This window comes from Pleurodeles waltl, chromosome 5 (assembly GCF_031143425.1).
Source record: "Pleurodeles waltl isolate 20211129_DDA chromosome 5, aPleWal1.hap1.20221129, whole genome shotgun sequence".
Lineage (NCBI taxonomy): Eukaryota > Metazoa > Chordata > Amphibia > Caudata > Salamandridae > Pleurodeles > Pleurodeles waltl.
In genome coordinates, this window is record NC_090444.1 from 591,912,157 (window position 1) to 591,929,449 (window position 17,293).

At 46.0% G+C, this 17,293-nt stretch overlaps 13 non-coding genes across 13 annotated transcripts; 7 read left to right on the forward strand and 6 right to left on the reverse strand.

Annotated features, from left to right (window-relative positions):
- The first annotated feature begins 325 nt into the window (after positions 1–325).
- On the forward strand, positions 326–432 carry LOC138297702 (U6 spliceosomal RNA). The gene has a single exon (XR_011204245.1). It is a non-coding gene; the product is annotated as a U6 spliceosomal RNA (small nuclear RNA).
- A 1,782-nt stretch (positions 433–2,214) lies between these two features.
- On the reverse strand, positions 2,215–2,287 carry TRNAH-AUG (transfer RNA histidin (anticodon AUG)). Its single transcript has one exon. It is a non-coding gene; the product is annotated as a tRNA-His (tRNA).
- A 779-nt stretch (positions 2,288–3,066) lies between these two features.
- LOC138297915 (U6 spliceosomal RNA) lies at positions 3,067–3,173 on the forward strand. Its single transcript, XR_011204452.1, has one exon. It is a non-coding gene; the product is annotated as a U6 spliceosomal RNA (small nuclear RNA).
- Positions 3,174–4,955: 1,782 nt separating this feature from the next.
- Positions 4,956–5,028, reverse strand: TRNAH-AUG (transfer RNA histidin (anticodon AUG)). The gene has a single exon. It is a non-coding gene; the product is annotated as a tRNA-His (tRNA).
- A 779-nt stretch (positions 5,029–5,807) lies between these two features.
- On the forward strand, positions 5,808–5,914 carry LOC138297703 (U6 spliceosomal RNA). The gene has a single exon (XR_011204246.1). It is a non-coding gene; the product is annotated as a U6 spliceosomal RNA (small nuclear RNA).
- A 1,782-nt stretch (positions 5,915–7,696) lies between these two features.
- TRNAH-AUG (transfer RNA histidin (anticodon AUG)) lies at positions 7,697–7,769 on the reverse strand. Its single transcript has one exon. It is a non-coding gene; the product is annotated as a tRNA-His (tRNA).
- Positions 7,770–8,548: 779 nt separating this feature from the next.
- LOC138297704 (U6 spliceosomal RNA) lies at positions 8,549–8,655 on the forward strand. The gene has a single exon (XR_011204247.1). It is a non-coding gene; the product is annotated as a U6 spliceosomal RNA (small nuclear RNA).
- Positions 8,656–10,437: 1,782 nt separating this feature from the next.
- TRNAH-AUG (transfer RNA histidin (anticodon AUG)) lies at positions 10,438–10,510 on the reverse strand. The gene has a single exon. It is a non-coding gene; the product is annotated as a tRNA-His (tRNA).
- A 779-nt stretch (positions 10,511–11,289) lies between these two features.
- Positions 11,290–11,396, forward strand: LOC138297705 (U6 spliceosomal RNA). Its single transcript, XR_011204248.1, has one exon. It is a non-coding gene; the product is annotated as a U6 spliceosomal RNA (small nuclear RNA).
- Positions 11,397–13,178: 1,782 nt separating this feature from the next.
- TRNAH-AUG (transfer RNA histidin (anticodon AUG)) lies at positions 13,179–13,251 on the reverse strand. The gene has a single exon. It is a non-coding gene; the product is annotated as a tRNA-His (tRNA).
- A 779-nt stretch (positions 13,252–14,030) lies between these two features.
- On the forward strand, positions 14,031–14,137 carry LOC138297706 (U6 spliceosomal RNA). Its single transcript, XR_011204249.1, has one exon. It is a non-coding gene; the product is annotated as a U6 spliceosomal RNA (small nuclear RNA).
- Positions 14,138–15,919: 1,782 nt separating this feature from the next.
- Positions 15,920–15,992, reverse strand: TRNAH-AUG (transfer RNA histidin (anticodon AUG)). The gene has a single exon. It is a non-coding gene; the product is annotated as a tRNA-His (tRNA).
- A 779-nt stretch (positions 15,993–16,771) lies between these two features.
- Positions 16,772–16,878, forward strand: LOC138297916 (U6 spliceosomal RNA). The gene has a single exon (XR_011204453.1). It is a non-coding gene; the product is annotated as a U6 spliceosomal RNA (small nuclear RNA).
- The last annotated feature ends 415 nt before the right edge of the window (positions 16,879–17,293 follow it).

Consider the following 17,293-nt stretch of genomic DNA (forward strand, 5'->3'; position numbering starts at 1 on the left):
CCCACAAGCCATCACCTAGCCTACTGTGCAGCTGACTCACCTTTTCCATCAACGTTCCCCAGGAAGTGTGATGTCACAATGCTCTTTGCCTGTAGTCTGGACCATGAGCCTTTGCAACCTGGCGTAATGAAGATGCTTACAATGTGTGAAGATTTGGACCACAAATATAGGGAATAGAAGTGGATTGTTAGGCCTCATGCCTTATTGCCATGTGTCTCAGAATTGAATGCTTACTGGACCATCCAATCAGCGCTTTCAGGCCACCCTACGTCTGAAGACTGCAGATTCAGGGAGTGTATATACATTGAAGGCTCACCCATGAAGTGTGCTTGCTTCGGCGGCACATATACTAAAATTGGAACGATACAGAGAAGATTAGCATGGCCCCTGCGCAAGGATGACACGCAAATTCGTGAAGCGTTCCATATTTTTAACAGCTTTCGAGAGAGAAAGGTCCTTTGTTTGCAAGTCTTCTAGTAATAATAAAGCAACTTCCAGTGCCTTCCTTCCCATTTGTATTTTTGAATTGGCCGCCCCTCAACATTCTTAAGGTGTTAACCGCTCCTGCAGGCCAATGCCAGTGCCCAGCTGCATTTAGCAAGGAAGACTTCAGCACTTCAGTGACCTTTCTTTCTATTTTCCAGCCTCCCTGTCATTATCCTTTACCCCGTCCCCCAACTCTATACTGTTGCCAGTGACGCATTGCTTTGTGGGAAGCTGGGCAGAGCAGAGAGAAGGGCAGGGCCTATGCAAATGAGGGCCTCTGGGCCATATGGGGACCCCCTTTTCAGCAGGACTGCTAAAGTAAGCCTTGCCACCAGATTGCTTGGTGAAGCTGGAAATACCAGGCCAGGTGAGGCACTGGGTTCTATCGGTCCATTGAGGACCCATTGGGCCGGCCTCCCTCAGTTTCTGAGGTCCAAGAAATGTTCACCCTGCACCCTTTTAGAGAGGTTTTGGCCGATCGTGGCCGATCGGGGATGAGAGGGGCAGAAGGCAGAAAGAGCACAATGCTCTTGAAGCTGCTCTAATCCACCTCTCTCCCCGCCTTGGGTTCCATCTGGGTGTGTCAGGTGTTGGCCCATGGATAACAAGGAACTGGCTCAGTGCATTATGATTCTCATAAAATTAAAAGGGCCATCTATCAAGTGCTAACTCAAACACACTACACACTCTGGCACACATCTGTGTTAACAACCTTTATACCTTGTTTGAAGGATCAAGGACCCCTGTTGAAATCCCAGACCCGCGCACCCCTTGAGGGTGAACGCTTGGCTGTTTCAAAATTCAGTTTTACTGGGGGGTTATGATGGACTTTTCAAGACCCACGTCTGGGCAACATTTGAAATCATTCCCCCCATTTCTCTCAGAAATGCCTATGGTTCGGGGAGTAGTTGCTCCACAATCTTTCACTTCCACCAATCAGTAGTATTTCCTTGAGAGCTGTTTACTATATTGAATCTTTGGAGGTAAATGTTCCTTTCATCTGCAAGCAGGCTCTTTTTAAGAATGTTTGCCATCATAGGCAGTGTAACTTTTCGCCCCCTACCTAGGCATTCTAATTCTCTTCCACCAAATCAAAGACATTGCCTCATTGTGCATATAATTGTGTGCCCGCCGTCCCCTGCTTTGTTATTGAGGCTGCCATCAATCGAATGACATCTGCCTGTGCCCAAGAGTAGTATTACTGATGAGCATTAAACTGCAGCCTACTGATTAAAAAATCACAATAGATGAAAAAGTGCAAGGTCTACATAGGGTTCAAACCTGCAGTCTTCAGATCCAAAAGAAGGCATGTTATCTCTTTCACCAGGAGCCTTTTCACATGGGGCTTATTTCTATAATTTTCAAGAGAGTTCTAAAAGGTGGGTGTCTTGAACAGTTGTTCCTAAAAATCCTGCACAACCAATTTTTTAGACCCCTGCGACCCGCATCTTGACCCTTGAAGTAAAACTATTTTCACTCCAGAAAACAAATGTTGTGAAGTTTTCCTCCCTTGTTCAAAAAGCTTAGGCTTGGGAAACATTCAAAGGTCAGGCTCATAGAATCCAGGACAATCATTAAACTTTCTACTAGCCACAGTTGCTATCACAGCCTCCTTACCACAGAACGATTGTTGGATACATCCCGCACCGGAATGTTAATCCTACAAGAAGACTGAGATAATTAAGAACTCAAGTGTAATTACATGAAAAAAGGGACCGGCAACCCTTCCGAGCCAGATAGGAGTCGAACCTACAATTTTCTGATCCATAGTCAGAAGCGTTATCCATTGCGCCACTGGCCCCATATAAGAGCACTTTCCCCCTTCTCCTTCAGAGAGTGCTAGAGAATGCGCGCCCTCGCGTGTGTGTGTGTCTGTGTTTTAAAACGTCATTCTATCACAATATGTAACCACATTTACAACGCACACTGAAGCTGCAAGTGAACTTACCTGCCCCCCTGAAATTACGTTCTGTCAGGTTTTCGTAAGTTACACCAAGGACCCTAGGAGAGAAAAGGACACAAGTGCCAGACCAAGCAGACCCAGCAGCAAAGAAACATTTTGAATAAGCATTAGTTTCTTACAGAGTCTGGTTCAACATCATCGTTTCCAGAGCTGTAAGGGGCTGAGCCTGAGGATTCCTTAGTAAGCAGGCCAGTACAACACTAAAGCGTTTATTATTCAAATACAGGTGAAAATTAAGACACCTTTTCATATGCTCTCTCTGCCCTGGAACCCACCACAACACCATCCCACTCCCACAAGCCATCACCTAGCCTACTGTGCAGCTGACTCACCTTTTCCATCAACGTTCCCCAGGAAGTGTGATGTCACAATGCTCTTTGCCTGTAGTCTGGACCATGAGCCTTTGCAACCTGGCGTAATGAAGATGCTTACAATGTGTGAAGATTTGGACCACAAATATAGGGAATAGAAGTGGATTGTTAGGCCTCATGCCTTATTGCCATGTGTCTCAGAATTGAATGCTTACTGGACCATCCAATCAGCGCTTTCAGGCCACCCTACGTCTGAAGACTGCAGATTCAGGGAGTGTATATACATTGAAGGCTCACCCATGAAGTGTGCTTGCTTCGGCGGTACATATACTAAAATTGGAACGATACAGAGAAGATTAGCATGGCCCCTGCGCAAGGATGACACGCAAATTCGTGAAGCGTTCCATATTTTTAACAGCTTTCGAGAGAGAAAGGTCCTTTGTTTGCAAGTCTTCTAGTAATAATAAAGCAACTTCCAGTGCCTTCCTTCCCATTTGTATTTTTGAATTGGCCGCCCCTCAACATTCTTAAGGTGTTAACCGCTCCTGCAGGCCAATGCCAGTGCCCAGCTGCATTTAGCAAGGAAGACTTCAGCACTTCAGTGACCTTTCTTTCTATTTTCCAGCCTCCCTGTCATTATCCTTTACCCCGTCCCCCAACTCTATACTGTTGCCAGTGACGCATTGCTTTGTGGGAAGCTGGGCAGAGCAGAGAGAAGGGCAGGGCCTATGCAAATGAGGGCCTCTGGGCCATATGGGGACCCCCTTTTCAGCAGGACTGCTAAAGTAAGCCTTGCCACCAGATTGCTTTGTGAAGCTGGAAATACCAGGCCAGGTGAGGCACTGGGTTCTATCGGTCCATTGAGGACCCATTGGGCCGGCCTCCCTCAGTTTCTGAGGTCCAAGAAATGTTCACCCTGCACCCTTTTAGAGAGGTTTTGGCCGATCGTGGCCGATCGGGGATGAGAGGGGCAGAAGGCAGAAACAGCACAATGCTCTTGAAGCTGCCCTAATCCACCTCTCTCCCCGCCTTGGGTTCCATCTGGGTGTGTCAGGTGTTGGCCCATGGATAACAAGGAACTGGCTCAGTGCATTATGATTCTCACAAAATTAAAAGGGCCATCTATCAAGTGCTAACTCAAACACACTACACACTCTGGCACACATCTGTGTTAACAACCTTTATACCTTGTTTGAAGGATCAAGGACCCCTGTTGAAATCCCAGACCCGCGCACCCCTTGAGGGTGAACGCTTGGCTGTTTCAAAATTCAGTTTTACTGGGGGGTTATGATGGACTTTTCAAGACCCACGTCTGGGCAACATTTGAAATCATTCCCCCCATTTCTCTCAGAAATGCCTATGGTTCGGGGAGTAGTTGCTCCACAATCTTTCTCTTCCACCAATCAGTAGTATTTCCTTGAGAGCTGTTTACTATATTGAATCTTTGGAGGTAAATGTTCCTTTCATCTGCAAGCAGGCTCTTTTTAAGAATGTTTGCCATCATAGGCAGTGTAACTTTTCGCCCCCTACCTAGGCATTCTAATTCTCTTCCACCAAATCAAAGACATTGCCTCATTGTGCATATAATTGTGTGCCCGCCGTCCCCTGCTTTGTTATTGAGGCTGCCATCAATCGAATGACATCTGCCTGTGCCCAAGAGTAGTATTACTGATGAGCATTAAACTGCAGCCTACTGATTAAAAAATCACAATAGATGAAAAAGTGCAAGGTCTACATAGGGTTCAAACCTGCAGTCTTCAGATCCAAAAGAAGGCATGTTATCTCTTTCACCAGGAGCCTTTTCACATGGGGCTTCTTTCTATAATTTTCAAGAGAGTTCTAAAAGGTGGGTGTCTTGAACAGTTGTTCCTAAAAATCCTGCACAACCAATTTTTTAGACCCCTGCGACCCGCATCTTGACCCTTGAAGTAAAACTATTTTCACTCCAGAAAACAAATGTTGTGAAGTTTTCCTCCCTTGTTCAAAAAGCTTAGGCTTGGGAAACATTCAAAGGTCAGGCTCATAGAATCCAGGACAATCATTAAACTTTCGACTATTCACAGTTGCTATCACAGCCTCCTTACCACGGAACGATTGTTGGATACATCCCGCACCGGAATGTTAATCCTACAAGAAGACTGAGATAATTAAGAACTCAAGTGTAATTACCTGAAAAAAGGGACCGGCAACCCTTCCGAGCCAGATAGGAGTCGAACCTACAATCTTCTGATCCATAGTCAGAAGCGTTATCCATTGCGCCACTGGCCCCATATAAGAGCACTTTCCCCCTTCTCCTTCAGAGAGTGCTAGAGAATGCGCGCCCTCGCGTGTGTGTGTGTCTGTGTTTTAAAACGTCATTCTATCACAATATGTAACCACATTTACAACGCACACTGAAGCTGCAAGTGAACTTACCTGCCCCCCTGAAATTACATTCTGTCAGGTTTTCGTAACTTACACCAAGGACCCTAGGAGAGAAAAGGACACAAGTGCTAGACCAAGCAGACCCAGCAGCAAAGAAACATTTTGAATAAGCATTAGTTTCTTACAGAGTCTGGTTCAACATCATCGTTTCCAGAGCTGTAAGGGGCTGAGCCTGAGGATTCCTTAGTAAGCAGGCCAGTACAACACTAAAGCGTTTATTATTCAAATACAGGTGAAAATTAAGACACCTTTTCATATGCTCTCTCTGCCCTGGAACCCACCACAACACCATCCCACTCCCACAAGCCATCACCTAGCCTACTGTGCAGCTGACTCACCTTTTCCATCAACGTTCCCCAGGAAGTGTGATGTCACAATGCTCTTTGCCTGTAGTCTGGACCATGAGCCTTTGCAACCTGGCGTAATGAAGATGCTTACAATGTGTGAAGATTTGGACCACAAATATAGGGAATAGAAGTGGATTGTTAGGCCTCATGCCTTATTGCCATGTGTCTCAGAATTGAATGCTTACTGGACCATCCAATCAGCGCTTTCAGGCCACCCTACGTCTGAAGACTGCAGATTCAGGGAGTGTATATACATTGAAGGCTCACCCATGAAGTGTGCTTGCTTCGGCGGCACATATACTAAAATTGGAACGATACAGAGAAGATTAGCATGGCCCCTGCGCAAGGATGACACGCAAATTCGTGAAGCGTTCCATATTTTTAACAGCTTTCGAGAGAGAAAGGTCCTTTGTTTGCAAGTCTTCTAGTAATAATAAAGCAACTTCCAGTGCCTTCCTTCCCATTTGTATTTTTGAATTGGCCGCCCCTCAACATTCTTAAGGTGTTAACCGCTCCTGCAGGCCAATGCCAGTGCCCAGCTGCATTTAGCAAGGAAGACTTCAGCACTTCAGTGACCTTTCTTTCTATTTTCCAGCCTCCCTGTCATTATCCTTTACCCCGTCCCCCAACTCTATACTGTTGCCAGTGACGCATTGCTTTGTGGGAAGCTGGGCAGAGCAGAGAGAAGGGCAGGGCCTATGCAAATGAGGGCCTCTGGGCCATATGGGGACCCCCTTTTCAGCAGGACTGCTAAAGTAAGCCTTGCCACCAGATTGCTTGGTGAAGCTGGAAATACCAGGCCAGGTGAGGCACTGGGTTCTATCGGTCCATTGAGGACCCATTGGGCCGGCCTCCCTCAGTTTCTGAGGTCCAAGAAATGTTCACCCTGCACCCTTTTAGAGAGGTTTTGGCCGATCGTGGCCGATCGGGGATGAGAGGGGCAGAAGGCAGAAACAGCACAATGCTCTTGAAGCTGCTCTAATCCACCTCTCTCCCCGCCTTGGGTTCCATCTGGGTGTGTCAGGTGTTGGCCCATGGATAACAAGGAACTGGCTCAGTGCATTATGATTCTCACAAAATTAAAAGGGCCATCTATCAAGTGCTAACTCAAACACACTACACACTCTGGCACACATCTGTGTTAACAACCTTTATACCTTGTTTGAAGGATCAAGGACCCCTGTTGAAATCCCAGACCCGCGCACCCCTTGAGGGTGAACGCTTGGCTGTTTCAAAATTCAGTTTTACTGGGGGGTTATGATGGACTTTTCAAGACCCACGTCTGGGCAACATTTGAAATCATTCCCCCCATTTCTCTCAGAAATGCCTATGGTTCGGGGAGTAGTTGCTCCACAATCTTTCTCTTCCACCAATCAGTAGTATTTCCTTGAGAGCTGTTTACTATATTGAATCTTTGGAGGTAAATGTTCCTTTCATCTGCAAGCAGGCTCTTTTTAAGAATGTTTGCCATCATAGGCAGTGTAACTTTTCGCCCCCTACCTAGGCATTCTAATTCTCTTCCACCAAATCAAAGACATTGCCTCATTGTGCATATAATTGTGTGCCCGCCGTCCCCTGCTTTGTTATTGAGGCTGCCATCAATCGAATGACATCTGCCTGTGCCCAAGAGTAGTATTACTGATGAGCATTAAACTGCAGCCTACTGATTAAAAAATCACAATAGATGAAAAAGTGCAAGGTCTACATAGGGTTCAAACCTGCAGTCTTCAGATCCAAAAGAAGGCATGTTATCTCTTTCACCAGGAGCCTTTTCACATGGGGCTTCTTTCTATAATTTTCAAGAGAGTTCTAAAAGGTGGGTGTCTTGAACAGTTGTTCCTAAAAATCCTGCACAACCAATTTTTTAGACCCCTGCGACCCGCATCTTGACCCTTGAAGTAAAACTATTTTCACTCCAGAAAACAAATGTTGTGAAGTTTTCCTCCCTTGTTCAAAAAGCTTAGGCTTGGGAAACATTCAAAGGTCAGGCTCATAGAATCCAGGACAATCATTAAACTTTCGACTATTCACAGTTGCTATCACAGCCTCCTTACCACGGAACGATTGTTGGATACATCCCGCACCGGAATGTTAATCCTACAAGAAGACTGAGATAATTAAGAACTCAAGTGTAATTACCTGAAAAAAGGGACCGGCAACCCTTCCGAGCCAGATAGGAGTCGAACCTACAATCTTCTGATCCATAGTCAGAAGCGTTATCCATTGCGCCACTGGCCCCATATAAGAGCACTTTCCCCCTTCTCCTTCAGAGAGTGCTAGAGAATGCGCGCCCTCGCGTGTGTGTGTGTCTGTGTTTTAAAACGTCATTCTATCACAATATGTAACCACATTTACAACGCACACTGAAGCTGCAAGTGAACTTACCTGCCCCCCTGAAATTACATTCTGTCAGGTTTTCGTAACTTACACCAAGGACCCTAGGAGAGAAAAGGACACAAGTGCTAGACCAAGCAGACCCAGCAGCAAAGAAACATTTTGAATAAGCATTAGTTTCTTACAGAGTCTGGTTCAACATCATCGTTTCCAGAGCTGTAAGGGGCTGAGCCTGAGGATTCCTTAGTAAGCAGGCCAGTACAACACTAAAGCGTTTATTATTCAAATACAGGTGAAAATTAAGACACCTTTTCATATGCTCTCTCTGCCCTGGAACCCACCACAACACCATCCCACTCCCACAAGCCATCACCTAGCCTACTGTGCAGCTGACTCACCTTTTCCATCAACGTTCCCCAGGAAGTGTGATGTCACAATGCTCTTTGCCTGTAGTCTGGACCATGAGCCTTTGCAACCTGGCGTAATGAAGATGCTTACAATGTGTGAAGATTTGGACCACAAATATAGGGAATAGAAGTGGATTGTTAGGCCTCATGCCTTATTGCCATGTGTCTCAGAATTGAATGCTTACTGGACCATCCAATCAGCGCTTTCAGGCCACCCTACGTCTGAAGACTGCAGATTCAGGGAGTGTATATACATTGAAGGCTCACCCATGAAGTGTGCTTGCTTCGGCGGCACATATACTAAAATTGGAACGATACAGAGAAGATTAGCATGGCCCCTGCGCAAGGATGACACGCAAATTCGTGAAGCGTTCCATATTTTTAACAGCTTTCGAGAGAGAAAGGTCCTTTGTTTGCAAGTCTTCTAGTAATAATAAAGCAACTTCCAGTGCCTTCCTTCCCATTTGTATTTTTGAATTGGCCGCCCCTCAACATTCTTAAGGTGTTAACCGCTCCTGCAGGCCAATGCCAGTGCCCAGCTGCATTTAGCAAGGAAGACTTCAGCACTTCAGTGACCTTTCTTTCTATTTTCCAGCCTCCCTGTCATTATCCTTTACCCCGTCCCCCAACTCTATACTGTTGCCAGTGACGCATTGCTTTGTGGGAAGCTGGGCAGAGCAGAGAGAAGGGCAGGGCCTATGCAAATGAGGGCCTCTGGGCCATATGGGGACCCCCTTTTCAGCAGGACTGCTAAAGTAAGCCTTGCCACCAGATTGCTTGGTGAAGCTGGAAATACCAGGCCAGGTGAGGCACTGGGTTCTATCGGTCCATTGAGGACCCATTGGGCCGGCCTCCCTCAGTTTCTGAGGTCCAAGAAATGTTCACCCTGCACCCTTTTAGAGAGGTTTTGGCCGATCGTGGCCGATCGGGGATGAGAGGGGCAGAAGGCAGAAAGAGCACAATGCTCTTGAAGCTGCTCTAATCCACCTCTCTCCCCGCCTTGGGTTCCATCTGGGTGTGTCAGGTGTTGGCCCATGGATAACAAGGAACTGGCTCAGTGCATTATGATTCTCATAAAATTAAAAGGGCCATCTATCAAGTGCTAACTCAAACACACTACACACTCTGGCACACATCTGTGTTAACAACCTTTATACCTTGTTTGAAGGATCAAGGACCCCTGTTGAAATCCCAGACCCGCGCACCCCTTGAGGGTGAACGCTTGGCTGTTTCAAAATTCAGTTTTACTGGGGGGTTATGATGGACTTTTCAAGACCCACGTCTGGGCAACATTTGAAATCATTCCCCCCATTTCTCTCAGAAATGCCTATGGTTCGGGGAGTAGTTGCTCCACAATCTTTCACTTCCACCAATCAGTAGTATTTCCTTGAGAGCTGTTTACTATATTGAATCTTTGGAGGTAAATGTTCCTTTCATCTGCAAGCAGGCTCTTTTTAAGAATGTTTGCCATCATAGGCAGTGTAACTTTTCGCCCCCTACCTAGGCATTCTAATTCTCTTCCACCAAATCAAAGACATTGCCTCATTGTGCATATAATTGTGTGCCCGCCGTCCCCTGCTTTGTTATTGAGGCTGCCATCAATCGAATGACATCTGCCTGTGCCCAAGAGTAGTATTACTGATGAGCATTAAACTGCAGCCTACTGATTAAAAAATCACAATAGATGAAAAAGTGCAAGGTCTACATAGGGTTCAAACCTGCAGTCTTCAGATCCAAAAGAAGGCATGTTATCTCTTTCACCAGGAGCCTTTTCACATGGGGCTTATTTCTATAATTTTCAAGAGAGTTCTAAAAGGTGGGTGTCTTGAACAGTTGTTCCTAAAAATCCTGCACAACCAATTTTTTAGACCCCTGCGACCCGCATCTTGACCCTTGAAGTAAAACTATTTTCACTCCAGAAAACAAATGTTGTGAAGTTTTCCTCCCTTGTTCAAAAAGCTTAGGCTTGGGAAACATTCAAAGGTCAGGCTCATAGAATCCAGGACAATCATTAAACTTTCTACTAGCCACAGTTGCTATCACAGCCTCCTTACCACAGAACGATTGTTGGATACATCCCGCACCGGAATGTTAATCCTACAAGAAGACTGAGATAATTAAGAACTCAAGTGTAATTACATGAAAAAAGGGACCGGCAACCCTTCCGAGCCAGATAGGAGTCGAACCTACAATTTTCTGATCCATAGTCAGAAGCGTTATCCATTGCGCCACTGGCCCCATATAAGAGCACTTTCCCCCTTCTCCTTCAGAGAGTGCTAGAGAATGCGCGCCCTCGCGTGTGTGTGTGTCTGTGTTTTAAAACGTCATTCTATCACAATATGTAACCACATTTACAACGCACACTGAAGCTGCAAGTGAACTTACCTGCCCCCCTGAAATTACGTTCTGTCAGGTTTTCGTAAGTTACACCAAGGACCCTAGGAGAGAAAAGGACACAAGTGCCAGACCAAGCAGACCCAGCAGCAAAGAAACATTTTGAATAAGCATTAGTTTCTTACAGAGTCTGGTTCAACATCATCGTTTCCAGAGCTGTAAGGGGCTGAGCCTGAGGATTCCTTAGTAAGCAGGCCAGTACAACACTAAAGCGTTTATTATTCAAATACAGGTGAAAATTAAGACACCTTTTCATATGCTCTCTCTGCCCTGGAACCCACCACAACACCATCCCACTCCCACAAGCCATCACCTAGCCTACTGTGCAGCTGACTCACCTTTTCCATCAACGTTCCCCAGGAAGTGTGATGTCACAATGCTCTTTGCCTGTAGTCTGGACCATGAGCCTTTGCAACCTGGCGTAATGAAGATGCTTACAATGTGTGAAGATTTGGACCACAAATATAGGGAATAGAAGTGGATTGTTAGGCCTCATGCCTTATTGCCATGTGTCTCAGAATTGAATGCTTACTGGACCATCCAATCAGCGCTTTCAGGCCACCCTACGTCTGAAGACTGCAGATTCAGGGAGTGTATATACATTGAAGGCTCACCCATGAAGTGTGCTTGCTTCGGCGGCACATATACTAAAATTGGAACGATACAGAGAAGATTAGCATGGCCCCTGCGCAAGGATGACACGCAAATTCGTGAAGCGTTCCATATTTTTAACAGCTTTCGAGAGAGAAAGGTCCTTTGTTTGCAAGTCTTCTAGTAATAATAAAGCAACTTCCAGTGCCTTCCTTCCCATTTGTATTTTTGAATTGGCCGCCCCTCAACATTCTTAAGGTGTTAACCGCTCCTGCAGGCCAATGCCAGTGCCCAGCTGCATTTAGCAAGGAAGACTTCAGCACTTCAGTGACCTTTCTTTCTATTTTCCAGCCTCCCTGTCATTATCCTTTACCCCGTCCCCCAACTCTATACTGTTGCCAGTGACGCATTGCTTTGTGGGAAGCTGGGCAGAGCAGAGAGAAGGGCAGGGCCTATGCAAATGAGGGCCTCTGGGCCATATGGGGACCCCCTTTTCAGCAGGACTGCTAAAGTAAGCCTTGCCACCAGATTGCTTTGTGAAGCTGGAAATACCAGGCCAGGTGAGGCACTGGGTTCTATCGGTCCATTGAGGACCCATTGGGCCGGCCTCCCTCAGTTTCTGAGGTCCAAGAAATGTTCACCCTGCACCCTTTTAGAGAGGTTTTGGCCGATCGTGGCCGATCGGGGATGAGAGGGGCAGAAGGCAGAAAGAGCACAATGCTCTTGAAGCTGCTCTAATCCACCTCTCTCCCCGCCTTGGGTTCCATCTGGGTGTGTCAGGTGTTGGCCCATGGATAACAAGGAACTGGCTCAGTGCATTATGATTCTCACAAAATTAAAAGGGCCATCTATCAAGTGCTAACTCAAACACACTACACACTCTGGCACACATCTGTGTTAACAACCTTTATACCTTGTTTGAAGGATCAAGGACCCCTGTTGAAATCCCAGACCCGCGCACCCCTTGAGGGTGAACGCTTGGCTGTTTCAAAATTCAGTTTTACTGGGGGGTTATGATGGACTTTTCAAGACCCACGTCTGGGCAACATTTGAAATCATTCCCCCCATTTCTCTCAGAAATGCCTATGGTTCGGGGAGTAGTTGCTCCACAATCTTTCTCTTCCACCAATCAGTAGTATTTCCTTGAGAGCTGTTTACTATATTGAATCTTTGGAGGTAAATGTTCCTTTCATCTGCAAGCAGGCTCTTTTTAAGAATGTTTGCCATCATAGGCAGTGTAACTTTTCGCCCCCTACCTAGGCATTCTAATTCTCTTCCACCAAATCAAAGACATTGCCTCATTGTGCATATAATTGTGTGCCCGCCGTCCCCTGCTTTGTTATTGAGGCTGCCATCAATCGAATGACATCTGCCTGTGCCCAAGAGTAGTATTACTGATGAGCATTAAACTGCAGCCTACTGATTAAAAAATCACAATAGATGAAAAAGTGCAAGGTCTACATAGGGTTCAAACCTGCAGTCTTCAGATCCAAAAGAAGGCATGTTATCTCTTTCACCAGGAGCCTTTTCACATGGGGCTTCTTTCTATAATTTTCAAGAGAGTTCTAAAAGGTGGGTGTCTTGAACAGTTGTTCCTAAAAATCCTGCACAACCAATTTTTTAGACCCCTGCGACCCGCATCTTGACCCTTGAAGTAAAACTATTTTCACTCCAGAAAACAAATGTTGTGAAGTTTTCCTCCCTTGTTCAAAAAGCTTAGGCTTGGGAAACATTCAAAGGTCAGGCTCATAGAATCCAGGACAATCATTAAACTTTCGACTATTCACAGTTGCTATCACAGCCTCCTTACCACGGAACGATTGTTGGATACATCCCGCACCGGAATGTTAATCCTACAAGAAGACTGAGATAATTAAGAACTCAAGTGTAATTACCTGAAAAAAGGGACCGGCAACCCTTCCGAGCCAGATAGGAGTCGAACCTACAATCTTCTGATCCATAGTCAGAAGCGTTATCCATTGCGCCACTGGCCCCATATAAGAGCACTTTCCCCCTTCTCCTTCAGAGAGTGCTAGAGAATGCGCGCCCTCGCGTGTGTGTGTGTCTGTGTTTTAAAACGTCATTCTATCACAATATGTAACCACATTTACAACGCACACTGAAGCTGCAAGTGAACTTACCTGCCCCCCTGAAATTACATTCTGTCAGGTTTTCGTAACTTACACCAAGGACCCTAGGAGAGAAAAGGACACAAGTGCTAGACCAAGCAGACCCAGCAGCAAAGAAACATTTTGAATAAGCATTAGTTTCTTACAGAGTCTGGTTCAACATCATCGTTTCCAGAGCTGTAAGGGGCTGAGCCTGAGGATTCCTTAGTAAGCAGGCCAGTACAACACTAAAGCGTTTATTATTCAAATACAGGTGAAAATTAAGACACCTTTTCATATGCTCTCTCTGCCCTGGAACCCACCACAACACCATCCCACTCCCACAAGCCATCACCTAGCCTACTGTGCAGCTGACTCACCTTTTCCATCAACGTTCCCCAGGAAGTGTGATGTCACAATGCTCTTTGCCTGTAGTCTGGACCATGAGCCTTTGCAACCTGGCGTAATGAAGATGCTTACAATGTGTGAAGATTTGGACCACAAATATAGGGAATAGAAGTGGATTGTTAGGCCTCATGCCTTATTGCCATGTGTCTCAGAATTGAATGCTTACTGGACCATCCAATCAGCGCTTTCAGGCCACCCTACGTCTGAAGACTGCAGATTCAGGGAGTGTATATACATTGAAGGCTCACCCATGAAGTGTGCTTGCTTCGGCGGCACATATACTAAAATTGGAACGATACAGAGAAGATTAGCATGGCCCCTGCGCAAGGATGACACGCAAATTCGTGAAGCGTTCCATATTTTTAACAGCTTTCGAGAGAGAAAGGTCCTTTGTTTGCAAGTCTTCTAGTAATAATAAAGCAACTTCCAGTGCCTTCCTTCCCATTTGTATTTTTGAATTGGCCGCCCCTCAACATTCTTAAGGTGTTAACCGCTCCTGCAGGCCAATGCCAGTGCCCAGCTGCATTTAGCAAGGAAGACTTCAGCACTTCAGTGACCTTTCTTTCTATTTTCCAGCCTCCCTGTCATTATCCTTTACCCCGTCCCCCAACTCTATACTGTTGCCAGTGACGCATTGCTTTGTGGGAAGCTGGGCAGAGCAGAGAGAAGGGCAGGGCCTATGCAAATGAGGGCCTCTGGGCCATATGGGGACCCCCTTTTCAGCAGGACTGCTAAAGTAAGCCTTGCCACCAGATTGCTTGGTGAAGCTGGAAATACCAGGCCAGGTGAGGCACTGGGTTCTATCGGTCCATTGAGGACCCATTGGGCCGGCCTCCCTCAGTTTCTGAGGTCCAAGAAATGTTCACCCTGCACCCTTTTAGAGAGGTTTTGGCCGATCGTGGCCGATCAGGGATGAGAGGGGCAGAAGGCAGAAAGAGCACAATGCTCTTGAAGCTGCTCTAATCCACCTCTCTCCCCGCCTTGGGTTCCATCTGGGTGTGTCAGGTGTTGGCCCATGGATAACAAGGAACTGGCTCAGTGCATTATGATTCTCATAAAATTAAAAGGGCCATCTATCAAGTGCTAACTCAAACACACTACACACTCTGGCACACATCTGTGTTAACAACCTTTATACCTTGTTTGAAGGATCAAGGACCCCTGTTGAAATCCCAGACCCGCGCACCCCTTGAGGGTGAACGCTTGGCTGTTTCAAAATTCAGTTTTACTGGGGGGTTATGATGGACTTTTCAAGACCCACGTCTGGGCAACATTTGAAATCATTCCCCCCATTTCTCTCAGAAATGCCTATGGTTCGGGGAGTAGTTGCTCCACAATCTTTCACTTCCACCAATCAGTAGTATTTCCTTGAGAGCTGTTTACTATATTGAATCTTTGGAGGTAAATGTTCCTTTCATCTGCAAGCAGGCTCTTTTTAAGAATGTTTGCCATCATAGGCAGTGTAACTTTTCGCCCCCTACCTAGGCATTCTAATTCTCTTCCACCAAATCAAAGACATTGCCTCATTGTGCATATAATTGTGTGCCCGCCGTCCCCTGCTTTGTTATTGAGGCTGCCATCAATCGAATGACATCTGCCTGTGCCCAAGAGTAGTATTACTGATGAGCATTAAACTGCAGCCTACTGATTAAAAAATCACAATAGATGAAAAAGTGCAAGGTCTACATAGGGTTCAAACCTGCAGTCTTCAGATCCAAAAGAAGGCATGTTATCTCTTTCACCAGGAGCCTTTTCACATGGGGCTTCTTTCTATAATTTTCAAGAGAGTTCTAAAAGGTGGGTGTCTTGAACAGTTGTTCCTAAAAATCCTGCACAACCAATTTTTTAGACCCCTGCGACCCGCATCTTGACCCTTGAAGTAAAACTATTTTCACTCCAGAAAACAAATGTTGTGAAGTTTTCCTCCCTTGTTCAAAAAGCTTAGGCTTGGGAAACATTCAAAGGTCAGGCTCATAGAATCCAGGACAATCATTAAACTTTCGACTATTCACAGTTGCTATCACAGCCTCCTTACCACGGAACGATTGTTGGATACATCCCGCACCGGAATGTTAATCCTACAAGAAGACTGAGATAATTAAGAACTCAAGTGTAATTACCTGAAAAAAGGGACCGGCAACCCTTCCGAGCCAGATAGGAGTCGAACCTACAATCTTCTGATCCATAGTCAGAAGCGTTATCCATTGCGCCACTGGCCCCATATAAGAGCACTTTCCCCCTTCTCCTTCAGAGAGTGCTAGAGAATGCGCGCCCTCGCGTGTGTGTGTGTCTGTGTTTTAAAACGTCATTCTATCACAATATGTAACCACATTTACAACGCACACTGAAGCTGCAAGTGAACTTACCTGCCCCCCTGAAATTACATTCTGTCAGGTTTTCGTAACTTACACCAAGGACCCTAGGAGAGAAAAGGACACAAGTGCTAGACCAAGCAGACCCAGCAGCAAAGAAACATTTTGAATAAGCATTAGTTTCTTACAGAGTCTGGTTCAACATCATCGTTTCCAGAGCTGTAAGGGGCTGAGCCTGAGGATTCCTTAGTAAGCAGGCCAGTACAACACTAAAGCGTTTATTATTCAAATACAGGTGAAAATTAAGACACCTTTTCATATGCTCTCTCTGCCCTGGAACCCACCACAACACCATCCCACTCCCACAAGCCATCACCTAGCCTACTGTGCAGCTGACTCACCTTTTCCATCAACGTTCCCCAGGAAGTGTGATGTCACAATGCTCTTTGCCTGTAGTCTGGACCATGAGCCTTTGCAACCTGGCGTAATGAAGATGCTTACAATGTGTGAAGATTTGGACCACAAATATAGGGAATAGAAGTGGATTGTTAGGCCTCATGCCTTATTGCCATGTGTCTCAGAATTGAATGCTTACTGGACCATCCAATCAGCGCTTTCAGGCCACCCTACGTCTGAAGACTGCAGATTCAGGGAGTGTATATACATTGAAGGCTCACCCATGAAGTGTGCTTGCTTCGGCGGTACATATACTAAAATTGGAACGATACAGAGAAGATTAGCATGGCCCCTGCGCAAGGATGACACGCAAATTCGTGAAGCGTTCCATATTTTTAACAGCTTTCGAGAGAGAAAGGTCCTTTGTTTGCAAGTCTTCTAGTAATAATAAAGCAACTTCCAGTGCCTTCCTTCCCATTTGTATTTTTGAATTGGCCGCCCCTCAACATTCTTAAGGTGTTAACCGCTCCTGCAGGCCAATGCCAGTGCCCAGCTGCATTTAGCAAGGAAGACTTCAGCACTTCAGTGACCTTTCTTTCTATTTTCCAGCCTCCCTGTCATTATCCTTTACCCCGTCCCCCAACTCTATACTGTTGCCAGTGACGCATTGCTTTGTGGGAAGCTGGGCAGAGCAGAGAGAAGGGCAGGGCCTATGCAAATGAGGGCCTCTGGGCCATATGGGGACCCCCTTTTCAGCAGGACTGCTAAAGTAAGCCTTGCCACCAGATTGCTTTGTGAAGCTGGAAATACCA